Source organism: Haliotis asinina, chromosome 1, assembly GCF_037392515.1.
Source record: "Haliotis asinina isolate JCU_RB_2024 chromosome 1, JCU_Hal_asi_v2, whole genome shotgun sequence".
Lineage (NCBI taxonomy): Eukaryota > Metazoa > Mollusca > Gastropoda > Lepetellida > Haliotidae > Haliotis > Haliotis asinina.
The window spans coordinates 67,043,818-67,064,116 of NC_090280.1; the positions used below are offsets into that span (position 1 = coordinate 67,043,818).

The 20,299-nt window shown below is 44.3% G+C and overlaps 1 protein-coding gene across 3 annotated transcripts in view; it reads right to left on the reverse strand.

Moving 5' to 3' along the window:
• The window catches only part of LOC137296278 (uncharacterized), a 65,781-nt gene that overhangs the window by 22,310 nt on the left and 23,172 nt on the right, over positions 1 to 20,299 (reverse strand). The window contains exon 2 of one of the 3 annotated variants that reach the window (XM_067828046.1): positions 13,605 to 13,703. The exons of the other annotated variants lie outside the window; for them this stretch is intronic. The gene's annotated coding sequence lies outside the window, so the exon portion shown is untranslated. The remainder of the gene's footprint in view (positions 1 to 13,604; positions 13,704 to 20,299) is intronic. 3 annotated transcript variants of the gene reach the window in all.

The window sequence follows — 20,299 nt, forward strand, 5'->3', positions numbered from 1 at the left end:
CCACTGGGCAGACGAGGGTGGAGGGGTTAAATTATCTAATTATAGTTACTGCCCTTACATTGATTTTACGCACGCTTCGGTTATTGTTATGTAGCTTCATTAAATGATCATCTACATTGTAATTACCCATCATTGACGATACATATGATAGAGAAAACACTTCTCCTTGGTTTTGGTAGACTATGTAAAACCATCGGGGTTGGGAAATCCCTCCCCCTCTGGTTTTACATTGTCTACCAAAACCTCAGAGGCTTGTTTTATCCTATACATGTCACCCATCTGATATTTTGATTAGTACTTTAGCACGAAAATAACATCATGCAAAGTTTTACCTCTTCTCACAGAAATGGGGGTCCCCAGGACCCCTAATTATTAGTTTTAAGGGTCACTGCAGGCATTGTGAGGGTCCTGTGAAGTAACAGTGTAGAGAACACGATGTTGTGATAATTTCTTTACAGCCTAAAAGGATAATTGTCTTATGGACAGTTAGATGAAATGATGCAATTAACTGTTCTGAAAGAAACAAGCAAACACTTAGCAAAGTCATAGATGTGTTGTGGGAACAATCCATAATATCATGTCTCTTTGGACACAGTGAAGATTTTTTCTGCGTCAATTCTCTACATTTGTGCCAACTGGATGCACATTTGCACATTGTGTTAAACCCTGTTATGATAAGTGTCCAAGGCACAACATCTGGACCCCCCCTCCCCTTTCATTAAGTCAATGTACTTGTCAAACTCTCGGTTTAAGGAGTCTGGATATTACTGGTCAGTGATATACCATGGTCCCTGGGCAATACCCAGCATAACTGCAGGCGGTCAAAAGGTGACCAGCCGGCCCCCCAACTGAGCATGCACATGCTGGCCGCTAAAAGGAACCAAATCATTACAGACATTTACTACCTCGGTAATGAAAGCACATTCTGACCAGTTGCTTCGCATGTTCAACAAAGATAACGAGGGGTCTTAATTACTGATGACCCATCGCTGACCGTGACCCATCACTGACCGAGAGGTAAGGGGGAAGAGCTAAAACAAAGACTTAGACTGACCAACCCTGGGTATATATAACAGCTCTAACAATAGAGCAGAGAGAGAGAGAGAGAGAAGGGAGAAGGTAGCCTACACGTGTGTGTAACAGAGAATAAAGAGTTGTGGACCCGAGACAGACTTGTGTCGTTCATGTACTGGACATCCACGGAGAGATACAACACCACCACACCTAAATACAACCATACATTCTCCGTGCGAGCCTGATAGTCATGCGCAAACTGCATTTATCGTACCCGGTCACGGCCAGTTCCAATTCAAGGTCATGCCCCTCGGTCTTGTCAATGCTCCCAGCTGTTTTGCATTTATCATGTCATCACTATTCTCAGGCATGACATACAAGTACGTTCTAACATACTTAGATGACATGCTCGTTCACAGTTCATCTTTCGAGGAACACCTCCAACATTTAGAATCAGTTTTCAACAAATTTAAGGAAGCTGGGCTTAAACTGAAACCATCAAAGTGTTAGTTCACGGTCAAAGACATTCCATACCTTGGCCACATTATATCCAAACATGGTGTATCCACGGACCCAAGCAAAGTTGCTAGTGTACAAACATATCCTCGTCCAGCCAACGTCCGTGAACTGCGCGCATTTCTGGGCCTAACATCCTACTACAGAAAGTTTATAAGGGGTTATGCGTCTACAGCCAGTCCCCTCCATGCCTTACTGTATAAAAATGTGCCGTTCACTTGGAACGACGAAACAGAGAAAGCATTTCTAAAAATGAAGAACAGTCTGACCTCGGCACCAGTACTGGCATACCCTGATTTTGACAAACCATTTATCTTAGCTTGTGATGCATGTGAGAGTAGTATGGGCTGGGTGTTGTCACAGATGAATGACAATCATGAAGAACACCCCATAGCCTTTGGGGGCAAAAGTCTCAACAAAGCCCAAAGACTATACCCGGTAACCCAAAAGGAATGCCTCGCCATTGTGGAAGGTATCAAGCATTTCAAAGCCTACCTGGTATATAACAAATTTACGGTCATCACTGATCACTCGGCTCTTCAGTTCCTCAAATCAATCAAGGATGCCACTGGCAAGTTGGGTCGCTGGTCCCTCATGCTGAGCCAGTATGATTTTGACATCCGGTATGTGCCAAGTCCCAAGAATGGGAACGCTGACGGTATGAGTTGCCGCACATATGCCACGGCGGTCCTATATGATGATGATAATGATGATGATGATGATGTACAAGGTTTACATACCATCACGCCCTCTCAACCAGATTCCAATACGGGGACTGACCCCCAGGAGGACCCCTGCACATCCCCTATAGACTATTGTAGAGCAGTGGGCATTTCAGCTACCCAGCTTGCTACTCTTCAACAGCAGGACACGGCCTTTGCAGACATTATCAGATATCTTGCAGATAACACCCTTCCCGATGATGATAAAACCGCCCGCCGTGTATTGTTACAGGCATCCGATTACATCGTGGATGAGGGTCTACTCATCCACCATTACACGCCTCAAGATCAAGGCGGCTTTCCTAAACAGTGCTTTAGACAGCTGTGCATACCAGCCCCTTTACACCATGAAGTCATGAAGGCTTACCATGACAGTTTTCTGTCATCTCACCTTGGAGTGGACAGGTGCTATGCCTCCATTAGACTCAAATACTACTGGCCTGGCATGTACCAGTTCGTTAAAATGTGGGTTGGCTCGTGTACGGACTGTCAGGCTGCAAAGAGGTACACGCATTACCACCCTGCCCCTCTCCAACCATTACCTTTTGTTGACGTGTTTGAACGATGGTCTATTGACCTCATCGGCAAACTTACGAAAACAGTCGAAGGATATCTATACGTTTTAGTGTGTGTTGATTCAGCATCCAGGTGGAGTGAAGCGTTTCCTCTTAAGACCAAAATGAGCAAAGAAGTCGCATCGGTTCTGTTTGACAATATCATATGCCGGTACTCATGTCCCCGGGGAATCCTTACCGATCGAGGCACTGAAATGACATCTAAACTGATGTCTGAGTTATGCAAGATATTGGGCGTTCATCGCCTTAGAACGTCACCTTTCCATTGCCAATGCAATGCAGCGGTTGAACGTATGAACGCAGTGATCTCACAAGCAATCCGAACATATTGTGAGGACGCTAAAGAGGCGTGGCCTTACATTCTCCCTAGTATAATGGCGGGTTACAGACTGAGTCCCGCTATTAACTCCACAGGCTATTCTCCATATTTCATGTTGTTTGGCAGAGAACCCCGTATGCCACTAGACAATGTTTTGCAACCCATCCCTGAAAATCTTCCGGACAGTACCCAGACAGATTTGCGTGAACTACTTGACAATCTTGAAATGGCTCGAAATATAGCCACACAGAATGTCCAAGCAGCTCAGGCCGCTTACAAAGCCAGATATGATAAAAGAGCACAAGCCCCGACATTTACGGTGGGCCAGAAAGTATGGCTGAAAAAAGGCAACCTTCAATCACACCTCAGTTGGAAACTACAGCGCCCATGGGATGGTCCATATTACATCAGCTTTGCATATGAAACACCCAAATACCTCTTACGACAATGTGGGACAAACAAACCCCTTAAAGCCCCAGTACATGCAAATCGCCTGAGGCCATACGTCGGAGAGGAGAGCCGACCTAAACCCCTCCCGTTAGAATTAGCTCACCCCGCAAACCCTGATCACAGGCAGAATAATCAGCCAGCTGAACGCTCCACCGAAAGGTCTTCGACACAATCCCTGATCCCAACACGTACAACTGACTTGACCAATCAGGATTGGGACCCTGAGGACAACGTTCCCCTCTCTGTTCTCAGACGGGCGTTGCAGACAGCCTCGAACAGGCCCCCATCTAACGACGGACAGTCCACAGAACCATTTATAGAACAGCCCTTGTCCTCAAAACGCATAGGAGGTGTCCAACACTTTAGGGTGAAGTATCTAAACAACCCTACCCCCCAGTGGGTTTCTCAAACCCACATTCCCGCGTACATTATAGAAGACTACTATGTGCAGTGTACACTGAAAAGCAGACAAAAAGTAAGTGCCCGAAAAGACGTAGCAAAGCCCAAACTGTAACATTCACCCAGTAACAAAGATCACGAGTTACACAATCCACACTGTTGTAAATAGCAAGTCTACCAATTAGTCGTGTATATATGCGTGAATAAGTCGTGTGAATACTTAAGGTGCAACACCACCATACCCAGACACAGAACTCCCGCAACACATATCACCGCGACTACTTCTTTAATACCACATACACCCCCACACACAATTTTATTACACCACGTTTGAAATGCAGATTATCATGTCTCCCACTGAACCAGCACAAATAGACAGCTTATCAAATTTCCTACCTAAGTCCAAATAGTGAAGCAGTCCAGATATTTCTCAGTGGTAAGCAAAACAATAACCTTGTAGCGGCCGAATGTCTGAATGTTCAGAAAGTAAAGGTGAAAGGTAAAGGGAAGTATGCATGGTTGCAAACTCACTGCATACCACCTGTACGAATGACGAGGGAAGCGAGAACGCAATATAGGGGTTATGAAAGAATATGTATGTCAGACGGAGAAGGTGTCAACTGTGGGAAATCAGGTACAGGGCAACCACAGCCAAAAGAGCCATCACGCCATTGCCTGGGGACCCTGGAGAGACGCCAGTAGTTATAGTACGTTGAAGGAAGTAGTAGAGTAGTGATGAGAAGGAGGTGTCAACTGTGGGAAATCAGGTACAGGTAAAAGAGCCATCACGCCATTGCCTGGGGACCCTGGAGAGACGCCAGTAGTTATAGTACATTGAAGGAAGTAGTAGAGTAGTGATGAGAAGGAGGTGTCAACTGTGGGAAATCAGGTACAGGGCAACCACAGCCAAAAGAGCCATCACGCCATTGCCTACGGACCCTGGAGAGACGCCTGTAGTTACAGTACGTTGAAGGAAGTAGTAGAGTAGTGATGAGTGAACGAGGTGTCAGCTGTCGGAATCAGGTACAGGGCAACCACAGCCAAAAGAGCCATCACGCCATTGCCTAGGGACCCTGGAGAGACGCCAGTAGTTATAGTACGTTGAAGGAAGTAGTAGAGTAGTGATGAGTGAACGAGGTGTCAGCTGTGGGAAATCAGGTACAGGGCAACCACAGGCAACAGAGCCATCACGCCATTGCCTGGGGACCCTGGAGAGACGCCAGTAGTTATAGTACGTTGAAGGAAGTAGTAGAGTAGTGATGAGAAGGAGGTGTCAACTATGGGAAATCAGGTACAGGGCAACCACAGGCACCAGGTGTTTGTCGCTCTGCGGCAGGGTTAGCTGATGGATTCCACCGTCTACCTGTCCCTTGGCCACGGACGGGTCCACAGGCGTGCTCGATACCCATGGAAGAGTGTTTAGAGCGATCATTCACTCTTTCGGAAGTCCCGGTAGTGTAGGGCCAGCTAACCTAAGGAAAATTTGTGTAGAGGAATGACGTCATTGGTGAATAAGGTGCATACAGGTGTTACGAGTAGAGTAGTTTTCGAATTGAGGATGAATGGATGCACAGAAGGCACCATAAAGGGTGAATGCTTAAACCAAATAGTTGAACGGCCAGTACACCACTGAGAACTAAGTCTGATCACGTACTTGTTTCCCCTTTGTTTACCAAATATATATATACTGTATACATTTTTATGCAGGATGAGGTGCCTGCAAGCTTGGTCGCTGCTGCTTACCATAGGGCTAGTCCCAGACACCCCTGAACTTAAACCCAACACCCGACACACACAGAGTTTGCTTCCATGGGAGCATTCGGCCTTGCCACATAACGCGACCTGAAAATAGTAACAGATCATATTCAACTCCTTGCATCCCAGGTACATCTGCGCGATGTTGGCTTCAACACATCTCAACACCAAATGGCATCCTACATGACACAGACAAATATTAGTTTCGACAACATCATCAAAGCCATCAAACAAAATCATAACCAAATCGTCCAGACAGGTGCGTTCACACTTAAAGAGGTCAAATGGTACAGAAACTATTTCTCAACACTGCTTCTTATGGTAGGAAGAGAAAATCAGTTGGCAACATTAGTGCAGAGTCAATCTCAGACATTACTGTCAGGAGTATTCCAGTTACTGTGGGGTCGCCTTTCGCCCAACATTGTCCCCCTACAGACACTACTATCAACAATTAACTCTATTGCAGACCGTTTATCTTCTACATATCCAACGTTCCAACTTCGATATACAGATGCCATGATGTACTATACAGACATTGATGTGCATTTGGCCCGTCATAACAATATGTTGTTTGTGACACTACTAATACCAGTAGTCTCAGACACTACAGTCATGAAAGTGTATAGGACAACAACATTTTCCCTACCAACACACGTCAACTCCCCCCATGCTACTATTGTCAGGAAAGTGGCCCCATATCTGGCTGTTTCCGTAGACAGTAAAAAGTTTGTCGAGTTTAATAGTCAACAGTTCGAGCAGTGCAACGGTGAATCACATATACACTGTGATATATTGCCCCTCGAGTCCACCTTTTCCTCCCCCACATGTACCTTAGCATTGTTTCTAAATGACATCGATCTTGTCCATGACTTATGTACCTTCCACTTTTTACCTAACGGTACGGTGACTGACATGTTCGAACTAAGATCAGGCACGGTCGTCCTCCAAAATGTCCAAAATATTACCTTTATGTGCCCGACCGGCATCAGAACCCATAAGGGATGCAGTTTGTGCACACTACCGCTCTACTGTTCTTGTTCAATCCAAGCAAATAATAAAACCATCCCTCCCCGGCTGAACCATTGCAAAACCCATGATAACACGACCCATCTTCGTTATCCCCACTAACATTGGTTTCTTATGTCATTTCTTCAATAATGACCAAATTCGTGATTCTATTCCTGCCCTACTAGCACAGGAGCCGGTCCAGTATACAACCGCCCCCATCCGCTTGGCGAACGCAACCTTCAACAAACTCATTAAGATGGACAAACAACTCAGTGTCAATTTAAAACATGTGGTCGCCCAAGCCAAGGCCAACCAAATTATATATACCGACCCATCGGACCCACTCTTTATAAAATCACTGGGTGACGACTCCTCGGTATTTGATTGGTCAGACCCATTCGCATATCTGAACTTTGCAGTATGGGGTATGTTAATTGTATTTGGTGGCCTACTTTTCTCAATGAATCGCCGAATCGGGATGCTGCGAGTTCAACTTTTGGCTCGAGGCATTACCGCAATAACAGTCACAACCACACCTAACAAGCTAGTGTGGACGCCCTCCACTCCAGCTCCTGTAGTGACAACACCCTCCGTCACTGACCTAGTCAAATCCTACTTCAGACTTGAAGTCGTCATCCTAGTAATTATGTTTATCATGACTACCTCCTTAATAGTATACATATACAAACTGAAGACAACAGTGACATCATCCGTCATATTATGCTTCTCATCAGGGTCCGATTCAATTTGTTTGAACATAGCCACAATAAGCGCCCCACCGCTAGTGCTGTCACTCTCCCACGCTCACTACTCCCCCTCGTCAGTAGCCATTCACCGCACCCCCAAGTTGTTGTCCGATCAAATCACGATCACCTGGCCGGACAGCAACCTGTCTGTAGTGAATATCACATCACAAACTCGAATTCCCCTGCCAACAGATATAGCCTTTTCGAAACTGAACGCAAAAAGATTAAAACACATTATGAAGACACTTTATGTCCTCAATCTATATATATTACATGCTCATGTCCATTACCCTCTCAAAGCTGTCCGGGGACCCGACCAGTCCACCAACCACCCCAACCAGCCACCACCCCACTACAGCCAAAGACTGTACCCGTCTCTTGGTGGCCAGGCTTAAATGAAACTGGTTAGGCAACCCCCCCACCCCCCCCCCGCCTCCTCTTCCCCTTCACTAAAATAGAATATACCTCCCTTGTTCCTTCCATTTCCCTACCAATCACCCTACCCCCCACCTCCTACCCCACCCCCGTCCTAGATTCGAAATGTATCCCTCGTCACGGAAGTCTGCTAAGAAACACACACCATACACACCATACACACCAATGATGATCTGTCGCACCTACATCATTGGCTCTCAAACATTTTACATACCATTCGTTTTCACTTATTGTCATTGTAGCGTGTATATATGTTATTAGTATATATTGTCAACAAAAAGGGGTCCACAATCTATCCCCAGTCATTAATGTCCATTTTATTCAGGCCACTTACAGTATGGCCACCAGTATACGTACTAGTTAACCAAATTCTATAGAACCTGTGTCTGTCCATCTTGTAAGCATACCTTTCGGTATCTACGACCGTTAATTCTTCTCTATTGTCCATAACTTCAAACTATTGTGTAATAGACTAGGTCACAAAACCCCATATATGTCCATTTGTACCAATACTGTTTCATTGATTTTTTTTTTATGTCCATCACCTCATGTGACTTTGTTACTCATTTGTAAACAGTGTATTGACACACATAATGTAAGCTCAGGGTTGGTCACGGTCAATTGCTCTCATTTTCCCCATAAGGACGTGAGGTCACGTGTGTCAAACTCTCGGTTTAAGGAGTCTGGATATTACTGGTCAGTGATATACCATGGGTCCCTGGGCAATACCCAGCATAACTGCAGGCGGTCAATAGGTGACCAGCCGGCCCCCCAACTGAGCATGCACATACTGGCCGCTAAAAGGAACCAAATCATTACAGGCATTTACTACCTCGGTAATGAAAGCACATTCTGACCAGTTGCTTCGCATGTTCAACAAAGATAACGAGGGGTCTTAATTACTGATGACCCATCGCTGACCGTGACCCATCACTGACCGAGAGGTAAGGGGGAAGAGCTAAAACAAAGACTTAGACTGACCAACCCTGGGTATATATAACAGCTCTAACAATAGAGCAGAGAGAGAGAGAGAGAGAAGGGAGAAGGTAGCCTACACGTGTGTGTAACGGAGAATAAAGAGTTGTGGACCCGAGACAGACTTGTGTCGTTCATGTACTGGACATCCACGGAGAGATACAACACCACCACACCTAAATACAACCATACATTCTCCGTGCGAGCCTGATAGTCATGCGCAAACTGCATTTATCGTACCCGGTCACGGCCAGTTCCAATTCAAGGTCATGCCCCTCGGTCTTGTCAATGCTCCCAGCTGTTTTGCATTTATCATGTCATCACTATTCTCAGGCATGACATACAAGTACGTTCTAACATACTTAGATGACATGCTCGTTCACAGTTCATCTTTCGAGGAACACCTCCAACATTTAGAATCAGTTTTCAACAAATTTAAGGAAGCTGGGCTTAAACTGAAACCATCAAAGTGTTAGTTCACGGTCAAAGACATTCCATACCTTGGCCACATTATATCCAAACATGGTGTATCCACGGACCCAAGCAAAGTTGCTAGTGTACAAACATATCCTCGTCCAGCCAACGTCCGTGAACTGCGCGCATTTCTGGGCCTAACATCCTACTACAGAAAGTTTATAAGGGGTTATGCGTCTACAGCCAGTCCCCTCCATGCCTTACTGTATAAAAATGTGCCGTTCACTTGGAACGACGAAACAGAGAAAGCATTTCTAAAAATGAAGAACAGTCTGACCTCGGCACCAGTACTGGCATACCCTGATTTTGACAAACCATTTATCTTAGCTTGTGATGCATGTGAGAGTAGTATGGGCTGGGTGTTGTCACAGATGAATGACAATCATGAAGAACACCCCATAGCCTTTGGGGGCAAAAGTCTCAACAAAGCCCAAAGACTATACCCGGTAACCCAAAAGGAATGCCTCGCCATTGTGGAAGGTATCAAGCATTTCAAAGCCTACCTGGTATATAACAAATTTACGGTCATCACTGATCACTCGGCTCTTCAGTTCCTCAAATCAATCAAGGATGCCACTGGCAAGTTGGGTCGCTGGTCCCTCATGCTGAGCCAGTATGATTTTGACATCCGGTATGTGCCAAGTCCCAAGAATGGGAACGCTGACGGTATGAGTTGCCGCACATATGCCACGGCGGTCCTATATGATGATGATAATGATGATGATGATGATGTACAAGGTTTACATACCATCACGCCCTCTCAACCAGATTCCAATACGGGGACTGACCCCCAGGAGGACCCCTGCACATCCCCTATAGACTATTGTAGAGCAGTGGGCATTTCAGCTACCCAGCTTGCTACTCTTCAACAGCAGGACACGGCCTTTGCAGACATTATCAGATATCTTGCAGATAACACCCTTCCCGATGATGATAAAACCGCCCGCCGTGTATTGTTACAGGCATCCGATTACATCGTGGATGAGGGTCTACTCATCCACCATTACACGCCTCAAGATCAAGGCGGCTTTCCTAAACAGTGCTTTAGACAGCTGTGCATACCAGCCCCTTTACACCATGAAGTCATGAAGGCTTACCATGACAGTTTTCTGTCATCTCACCTTGGAGTGGACAGGTGCTATGCCTCCATTAGACTCAAATACTACTGGCCTGGCATGTACCAGTTCGTTAAAATGTGGGTTGGCTCGTGTACGGACTGTCAGGCTGCAAAGAGGTACACGCATTACCACCCTGCCCCTCTCCAACCATTACCTTTTGTTGACGTGTTTGAACGATGGTCTATTGACCTCATCGGCAAACTTACGAAAACAGTCGAAGGATATCTATACGTTTTAGTGTGTGTTGATTCAGCATCCAGGTGGAGTGAAGCGTTTCCTCTTAAGACCAAAATGAGCAAAGAAGTCGCATCGGTTCTGTTTGACAATATCATATGCCGGTACTCATGTCCCCGGGGAATCCTTACCGATCGAGGCACTGAAATGACATCTAAACTGATGTCTGAGTTATGCAAGATATTGGGCGTTCATCGCCTTAGAACGTCACCTTTCCATTGCCAATGCAATGCAGCGGTTGAACGTATGAACGCAGTGATCTCACAAGCAATCCGAACATATTGTGAGGACGCTAAAGAGGCGTGGCCTTACATTCTCCCTAGTATAATGGCGGGTTACAGACTGAGTCCCGCTATTAACTCCACAGGCTATTCTCCATATTTCATGTTGTTTGGCAGAGAACCCCGTATGCCACTAGACAATGTTTTGCAACCCATCCCTGAAAATCTTCCGGACAGTACCCAGACAGATTTGCGTGAACTACTTGACAATCTTGAAATGGCTCGAAATATAGCCACACAGAATGTCCAAGCAGCTCAGGCCGCTTACAAAGCCAGATACGATAAAAGAGCACAAGCCCCGACATTTACGGTGGGCCAGAAAGTATGGCTGAAAAAAGGCAACCTTCAATCACACCTCAGTTGGAAACTACAGCGCCCATGGGATGGTCCATATTACATCAGCTTTGCATATGAAACACCCAAATACCTCTTACGACAATGTGGGACAAACAAACCCCTTAAAGCCCCAGTACATGCAAATCGCCTGAGGCCATACGTCGGAGAGGAGAGCCGACCTAAACCCCTCCCGTTAGAATTAGCTCACCCCGCAAACCCTGATCACAGGCAGAATAATCAGCCAGCTGAACGCTCCACCGAAAGGTCTTCGACACAATCCCTGATCCCAACACGTACAACTGACTTGACCAATCAGGATTGGGACCCTGAGGACAACGTTCCCCTCTCTGTTCTCAGACGGGCGTTGCAGACAGCCTCGAACAGGCCCCCATCTAACGACGGACAGTCCACAGAACCATTTATAGAACAGCCCTTGTCCTCAAAACGCATAGGAGGTGTCCAACACTTTAGGGTGAAGTATCTAAACAACCCTACCCCCCAGTGGGTTTCTCAAACCCACATTCCCGCGTACATTATAGAAGACTACTATGTGCAGTGTACACTGAAAAGCAGACAAAAAGTAAGTGCCCGAAAAGACGTAGCAAAGCCCAAACTGTAACATTCACCCAGTAACAAAGATCACGAGTTACACAATCCACACTGTTGTAAATAGCAAGTCTACCAATTAGTCGTGTATATATGCGTGAATAAGTCGTGTGAATACTTAAGGTGCAACACCACCATACCCAGACACAGAACTCCCGCAACACATATCACCGCGACTACTTCTTTAATACCACATACACCCCCACACACAATTTTATTACACCACGTTTGAAATGCAGATTATCATGTCTCCCACTGAACCAGCACAAATAGACAGCTTATCAAATTTCCTACCTAAGTCCAAATAGTGAAGCAGTCCAGATATTTCTCAGTGGTAAGCAAAACAATAACCTTGTAGCGGCCGAATGTCTGAATGTTCAGAAAGTAAAGGTGAAAGGTAAAGGGAAGTATGCATGGTTGCAAACTCACTGCATACCACCTGTACGAATGACGAGGGAAGCGAGAACGCAATATAGGGGTTATGAAAGAATATGTATGTCAGACGGAGAAGGTGTCAACTGTGGGAAATCAGGTACAGGGCAACCACAGCCAAAAGAGCCATCACGCCATTGCCTGGGGACCCTGGAGAGACGCCAGTAGTTATAGTACGTTGAAGGAAGTAGTAGAGTAGTGATGAGAAGGAGGTGTCAACTGTGGGAAATCAGGTACAGGTAAAAGAGCCATCACGCCATTGCCTGGGGACCCTGGAGAGACGCCAGTAGTTATAGTACATTGAAGGAAGTAGTAGAGTAGTGATGAGAAGGAGGTGTCAACTGTGGGAAATCAGGTACAGGGCAACCACAGCCAAAAGAGCCATCACGCCATTGCCTACGGACCCTGGAGAGACGCCTGTAGTTACAGTACGTTGAAGGAAGTAGTAGAGTAGTGATGAGTGAACGAGGTGTCAGCTGTCGGAATCAGGTACAGGGCAACCACAGCCAAAAGAGCCATCACGCCATTGCCTAGGGACCCTGGAGAGACGCCAGTAGTTATAGTACGTTGAAGGAAGTAGTAGAGTAGTGATGAGTGAACGAGGTGTCAGCTGTGGGAAATCAGGTACAGGGCAACCACAGGCAACAGAGCCATCACGCCATTGCCTGGGGACCCTGGAGAGACGCCAGTAGTTATAGTACGTTGAAGGAAGTAGTAGAGTAGTGATGAGAAGGAGGTGTCAACTATGGGAAATCAGGTACAGGGCAACCACAGGCACCAGGTGTTTGTCGCTCTGCGGCAGGGTTAGCTGATGGATTCCACCGTCTACCTGTCCCTTGGCCACGGACGGGTCCACAGGCGTGCTCGATACCCATGGAAGAGTGTTTAGAGCGATCATTCACTCTTTCGGAAGTCCCGGTAGTGTAGGGCCAGCTAACCTAAGGAAAATTTGTGTAGAGGAATGACGTCATTGGTGAATAAGGTGCATACAGGTGTTACGAGTAGAGTAGTTTTCGAATTGAGGATGAATGGATGCACAGAAGGCACCATAAAGGGTGAATGCTTAAACCAAATAGTTGAACGGCCAGTACACCACTGAGAACTAAGTCTGATCACGTACTTGTTTCCCCTTTGTTTACCAAATATATATATACTGTATACATTTTTATGCAGGATGAGGTGCCTGCAAGCTTGGTCGCTGCTGCTTACCATAGGGCTAGTCCCAGACACCCCTGAACTTAAACCCAACACCCGACACACACAGAGTTTGCTTCCATGGGAGCATTCGGCCTTGCCACATAACGCGACCTGAAAATAGTAACAGATCATATTCAACTCCTTGCATCCCAGGTACATCTGCGCGATGTTGGCTTCAACACATCTCAACACCAAATGGCATCCTACATGACACAGACAAATATTAGTTTCGACAACATCATCAAAGCCATCAAACAAAATCATAACCAAATCGTCCAGACAGGTGCGTTCACACTTAAAGAGGTCAAATGGTACAGAAACTATTTCTCAACACTGCTTCTTATGGTAGGAAGAGAAAATCAGTTGGCAACATTAGTGCAGAGTCAATCTCAGACATTACTGTCAGGAGTATTCCAGTTACTGTGGGGTCGCCTTTCGCCCAACATTGTCCCCCTACAGACACTACTATCAACAATTAACTCTATTGCAGACCGTTTATCTTCTACATATCCAACGTTCCAACTTCGATATACAGATGCCATGATGTACTATACAGACATTGATGTGCATTTGGCCCGTCATAACAATATGTTGTTTGTGACACTACTAATACCAGTAGTCTCAGACACTACAGTCATGAAAGTGTATAGGACAACAACATTTTCCCTACCAACACACGTCAACTCCCCCCATGCTACTATTGTCAGGAAAGTGGCCCCATATCTGGCTGTTTCCGTAGACAGTAAAAAGTTTGTCGAGTTTAATAGTCAACAGTTCGAGCAGTGCAACGGTGAATCACATATACACTGTGATATATTGCCCCTCGAGTCCACCTTTTCCTCCCCCACATGTACCTTAGCATTGTTTCTAAATGACATCGATCTTGTCCATGACTTATGTACCTTCCACTTTTTACCTAACGGTACGGTGACTGACATGTTCGAACTAAGATCAGGCACGGTCGTCCTCCAAAATGTCCAAAATATTACCTTTATGTGCCCGACCGGCATCAGAACCCATAAGGGATGCAGTTTGTGCACACTACCGCTCTACTGTTCTTGTTCAATCCAAGCAAATAATAAAACCATCCCTCCCCGGCTGAACCATTGCAAAACCCATGATAACACGACCCATCTTCGTTATCCCCACTAACATTGGTTTCTTATGTCATTTCTTCAATAATGACCAAATTCGTGATTCTATTCCTGCCCTACTAGCACAGGAGCCGGTCCAGTATACAACCGCCCCCATCCGCTTGGCGAACGCAACCTTCAACAAACTCATTAAGATGGACAAACAACTCAGTGTCAATTTAAAACATGTGGTCGCCCAAGCCAAGGCCAACCAAATTATATATACCGACCCATCGGACCCACTCTTTATAAAATCACTGGGTGACGACTCCTCGGTATTTGATTGGTCAGACCCATTCGCATATCTGAACTTTGCAGTATGGGGTATGTTAATTGTATTTGGTGGCCTACTTTTCTCAATGAATCGCCGAATCGGGATGCTGCGAGTTCAACTTTTGGCTCGAGGCATTACCGCAATAACAGTCACAACCACACCTAACAAGCTAGTGTGGACGCCCTCCACTCCAGCTCCTGTAGTGACAACACCCTCCGTCACTGACCTAGTCAAATCCTACTTCAGACTTGAAGTCGTCATCCTAGTAATTATGTTTATCATGACTACCTCCTTAATAGTATACATATACAAACTGAAGACAACAGTGACATCATCCGTCATATTATGCTTCTCATCAGGGTCCGATTCAATTTGTTTGAACATAGCCACAATAAGCGCCCCACCGCTAGTGCTGTCACTCTCCCACGCTCACTACTCCCCCTCGTCAGTAGCCATTCACCGCACCCCCAAGTTGTTGTCCGATCAAATCACGATCACCTGGCCGGACAGCAACCTGTCTGTAGTGAATATCACATCACAAACTCGAATTCCCCTGCCAACAGATATAGCCTTTTCGAAACTGAACGCAAAAAGATTAAAACACATTATGAAGACACTTTATGTCCTCAATCTATATATATTACATGCTCATGTCCATTACCCTCTCAAAGCTGTCCGGGGACCCGACCAGTCCACCAACCACCCCAACCAGCCACCACCCCACTACAGCCAAAGACTGTACCCGTCTCTTGGTGGCCAGGCTTAAATGAAACTGGTTAGGCAACCCCCCCACCCCCCCCCCGCCTCCTCTTCCCCTTCACTAAAATAGAATATACCTCCCTTGTTCCTTCCATTTCCCTACCAATCACCCTACCCCCCACCTCCTACCCCACCCCCGTCCTAGATTCGAAATGTATCCCTCGTCACGGAAGTCTGCTAAGAAACACACACCATACACACCATACACACCAATGATGATCTGTCGCACCTACATCATTGGCTCTCAAACATTTTACATACCATTCGTTTTCACTTATTGTCATTGTAGCGTGTATATATGTTATTAGTATATATTGTCAACAAAAAGGGGTCCACAATCTATCCCCAGTCATTAATGTCCATTTTATTCAGGCCACTTACAGTATGGCCACCAGTATACGTACTAGTTAACCAAATTCTATAGAACCTGTGTCTGTCCATCTTGTAAGCATACCTTTCGGTATCTACGACCGTTAATTCTTCTCTATTGTCCATAACTTCAAACTATTGTGTAATAGACTAGGTCACAAAACCCCATATATGTCCATTTGTACCAATACTGTTTCATTGATTTTTTTTTTATGTCCATCACCTCATGTGACTTTGTTACTCATTTGTAAACAGTGTATTGACACACATAATGTAAGCTCAGGGTTGGTCACGGTCAATTGCTCTCATTTTCCCCATAAGGACGTGAGGTCACGTGTGTCAAACTCTCGGTTTAAGGAGTCTGGATATTACTGGTCAGTGATATACCATGGGTCCCTGGGCAATACCCAGCATAACTGCAGGCGGTCAATAGGTGACCAGCCGGCCCCCCAACTGAGCATGCACATACTGGCCGCTAAAAGGAACCAAATCATTACAGGCATTTACTACCTCGGTAATGAAAGCACATTCTGACCAGTTGCTTCGCATGTTCAACAAAGATAACGAGGGGTCTTAATTACTGATGACCCATCGCTGACCGTGACCCATCACTGACCGAGAGGTAAGGGGGAAGAGCTAAAACAAAGACTTAGACTGACCAACCCTGGGTATATATAACAGCTCTAACAATAGAGCAGAGAGAGAGAGAGAGAGAAGGGAGAAGGTAGCCTACACGTGTGTGTAACGGAGAATAAAGAGTTGTGGACCCGAGACAGACTTGTGTCGTTCATGTACTGGACATCCACGGAGAGATACAACACCACCACACCTAAATACAACCATACATTCTCCGTGCGAGCCTGATAGTCATGCGCAAACTGCATTTATCGTACCCGGTCACGGCCAGTTCCAATTCAAGGTCATGCCCCTCGGTCTTGTCAATGCTCCCAGCTGTTTTGCATTTATCATGTCATCACTATTCTCAGGCATGACATACAAGTACGTTCTAACATACTTAGATGACATGCTCGTTCACAGTTCATCTTTCGAGGAACACCTCCAACATTTAGAATCAGTTTTCAACAAATTTAAGGAAGCTGTCATACATCAGGTAGGTGTTGATACATCACTACGTGTTCTGTCATACGTCAGGTAGTTGATACATCACTACATGTTCTGTCATATGTCAGGTAGGTGTTGAAACATCACTACATGTTCTGTCATACTTCAGGTAGGTGTTGAAACATCACTACATGTTCTGTCATACGTCAGGTAGTTGATACATCACTATATGTTCTGTCATACGTCCGGTAGCTGTTGGTACATCACTACATGTTCTGTCATACGTCAGGTAGCTGTTGATACATCACTACATGTTCTGTCATACGTCAGGTAGCTGTTGATACATCACTACATGTTCTGTCGTACGTCAGGTAGTTGATACATCACTACATGTTCTGTCATAAGTCACGTAGGTGTTGATACATCACTATATGTTCTGTCATACGTCAGGTAGGTGTTGATACATCACTACATGTTCTGTCATACGTCCGGTAGCTGTTGATACATCACTACATGTTCTGTCGTACGTCAGGTAGTTGATACATCACAACAATTTCTGTTGTACATCGGGTAGTTGTTGATACATCACTACATGTTCTGATGTACATTAGGTACTTGTTGACACATCACTACAACACTACATCACTATTATGATCACTAATATTAATGTCTAATGGAGCACAGTCTAAGGGAAACCACACAAACAAAGCTGTGAAATGTACTGCCCTTGATAGTCCTATAAGGTCACAGTCAAATATTTCAAACATTTATCGACATGCCTCAACAAACATGTCTCTGATGTATAAGTAAGTTGTTCCCCAGACTAATGTTTGGAGTTATTGTCTGATTTATGAATATTTTGCTTGGGAGAATGTGATAGATTGTAAGTCAATAAAACCCATTCATTTATTTTCACAGCAGGGCATGTTTCCAAAGTTAACGACTATTTATATACACATGACAATTTAAATTCTAACACCTTCTCCAGATAATGGAGAGACACATACATATTTTGTTTTGTGTTTGTCTTGACAGTTTACATACCAGATGGATTAAGTAATACTATGTGTTTTAGTATAAACAAATAAGCAACAAATGGCCATAGGCATATAGTACTGTAGAGTAGCAAAAATTGCTGAGGTCAATGGTGCTTGTTCGGTAATGGATGACAGGGCTACACAATTGAGGGCTAGTGTTGATGGGACAGTATAGTCTATATATGGCTAACAAAGCCTCATATTATGGTTTCAGACTGTGTAAAGCACTTAAATAGACATAGTGCTATATTTAGAATGGGGTATCCCAGTTTTGACCAAGACTTGTTGGCATAGCCATCTCATCGACGATACACGAACAAGGTTGAAGGATGTGCTGCAAGTTGCTTGTCTTTTCGTCAGTTTTCTTCTCTGCCTCTTTTGAAATATATTTAAAGGGGCACTGATGCGGAGCAATTTCCATGCACTGGTTGAAACCTTTGTTATTGTTTTTCTCTCATGAGTACCCGGATGATATCCCAGAATTTGTGACTGGTTCATGACCTCTGCTGCGCAGCCATATGCGCAATTGAGAGTTTAATTATAGACTTATCAACTAAGGTGAAGTCATTTTTACTTCATAACAAATGTATTATGAAAACAAATGAAACACTTTGAAGGTTTAATCATCTGCCAGTAGTAGAAATGGTAAAAAGCTATTAGGATGGAAAAATAACGAAGCCAATGTACGTCTTTATATTTGGCCTCATAACCCTAATTAGTTTATTGTCACATTTGTATGATTTTGAAAATTAATACAAGAACAGACAGTCTGCTTACACTTACAGTAAATTTCTAACATGATTGCAACATTTAAACATTGTATAGACTGCCAATGTGGATCCTATTTCACACATGCCCTATGCGCGATCTAGTGTGTGTTTTCTGTAATATAGATTATGCTAAATGCTACAACAAATAAATGAAAACAAAATGCACATAATGAATTTAAAACAGACTAATGTTATAGCAACAATGTGAGGCTACTACCTTGTTCAGGATTGTATCCATCAATATCCACATAAAAGAATGATATTCCATTCATTTGCAGCTGGTAAATAATCCTGCTCTGTGTCGTGTTTCTTACAACAGTCTAATTTGCGAAAAAGTAACACATCGTTTCACATCTTTCACTTTGGTGAAAACCTGCTAAACCTCTCATTGGTCACCCAAGATAGCACATCTGGCAACTAATTGTATGATGTCCACCATTCTAAGTAATGTAGTTAACCAATAATGAGCAATCAATCAATCAACGCAATGGCGGTTAATTCTTTGATGGGAGGATGTTGTTTTTACAGTGGCACTTTACGACAGGGTATAGTCACTATAGATTAATAAATCTGCACACATAAACACTGCCTTTTTGACAAATCCGCTGTGGAAGTAATTAATCAATCAGTGTGTTATCGGTTACTCCTTTGATCGATGCTTGTTTTTGTAACTCAGCTGATAAGCCCTCTTGCATCACTCACATGCACATATTACATAACATACAATACCTCTGCCGCTACAGGCCTTAATTTATAATGTTGAGTATTTACTCCAGACACAAGAAATGCCAAATGGAAACCTTTGTTGAGTAATCTGAGTGGTGTTATCACTAATTATACCTGTTATAAATTCATTAGCTGACCATCAAGTGAACAACGACAAATAACATGTGTAGGTTTATACCATCAAACACGAGTTACAGCAAGGAAGATGTAATCTCTGTGTCACATGCAGCCTGAAAACACCTATGGGCCAAAATGGTTTTGAGGATACTATCACGAAATGATAATTCATACCCAAATTCACTATTAATTGTAACCAGTAAAAGCAATACATTAGCATTCAAATATTAGGAAAATATCAAAATATAAATACAGAATATTAGTTTCATCATGTATCTGTAATAGCTTAGACAAAACTTATCTCACAGACATTATACTGAAAAAGGTATAAGTTATGAGCACACAGTTTCAGAGAGTTAAAATCCTAGCCTGAGGTAATCAGAACTCCACTGTAAGACAAACCATTCACTAAGACAACGGTTATGTCTAGGCAGGTTAATAAACTGCTTTGATGTGGTAA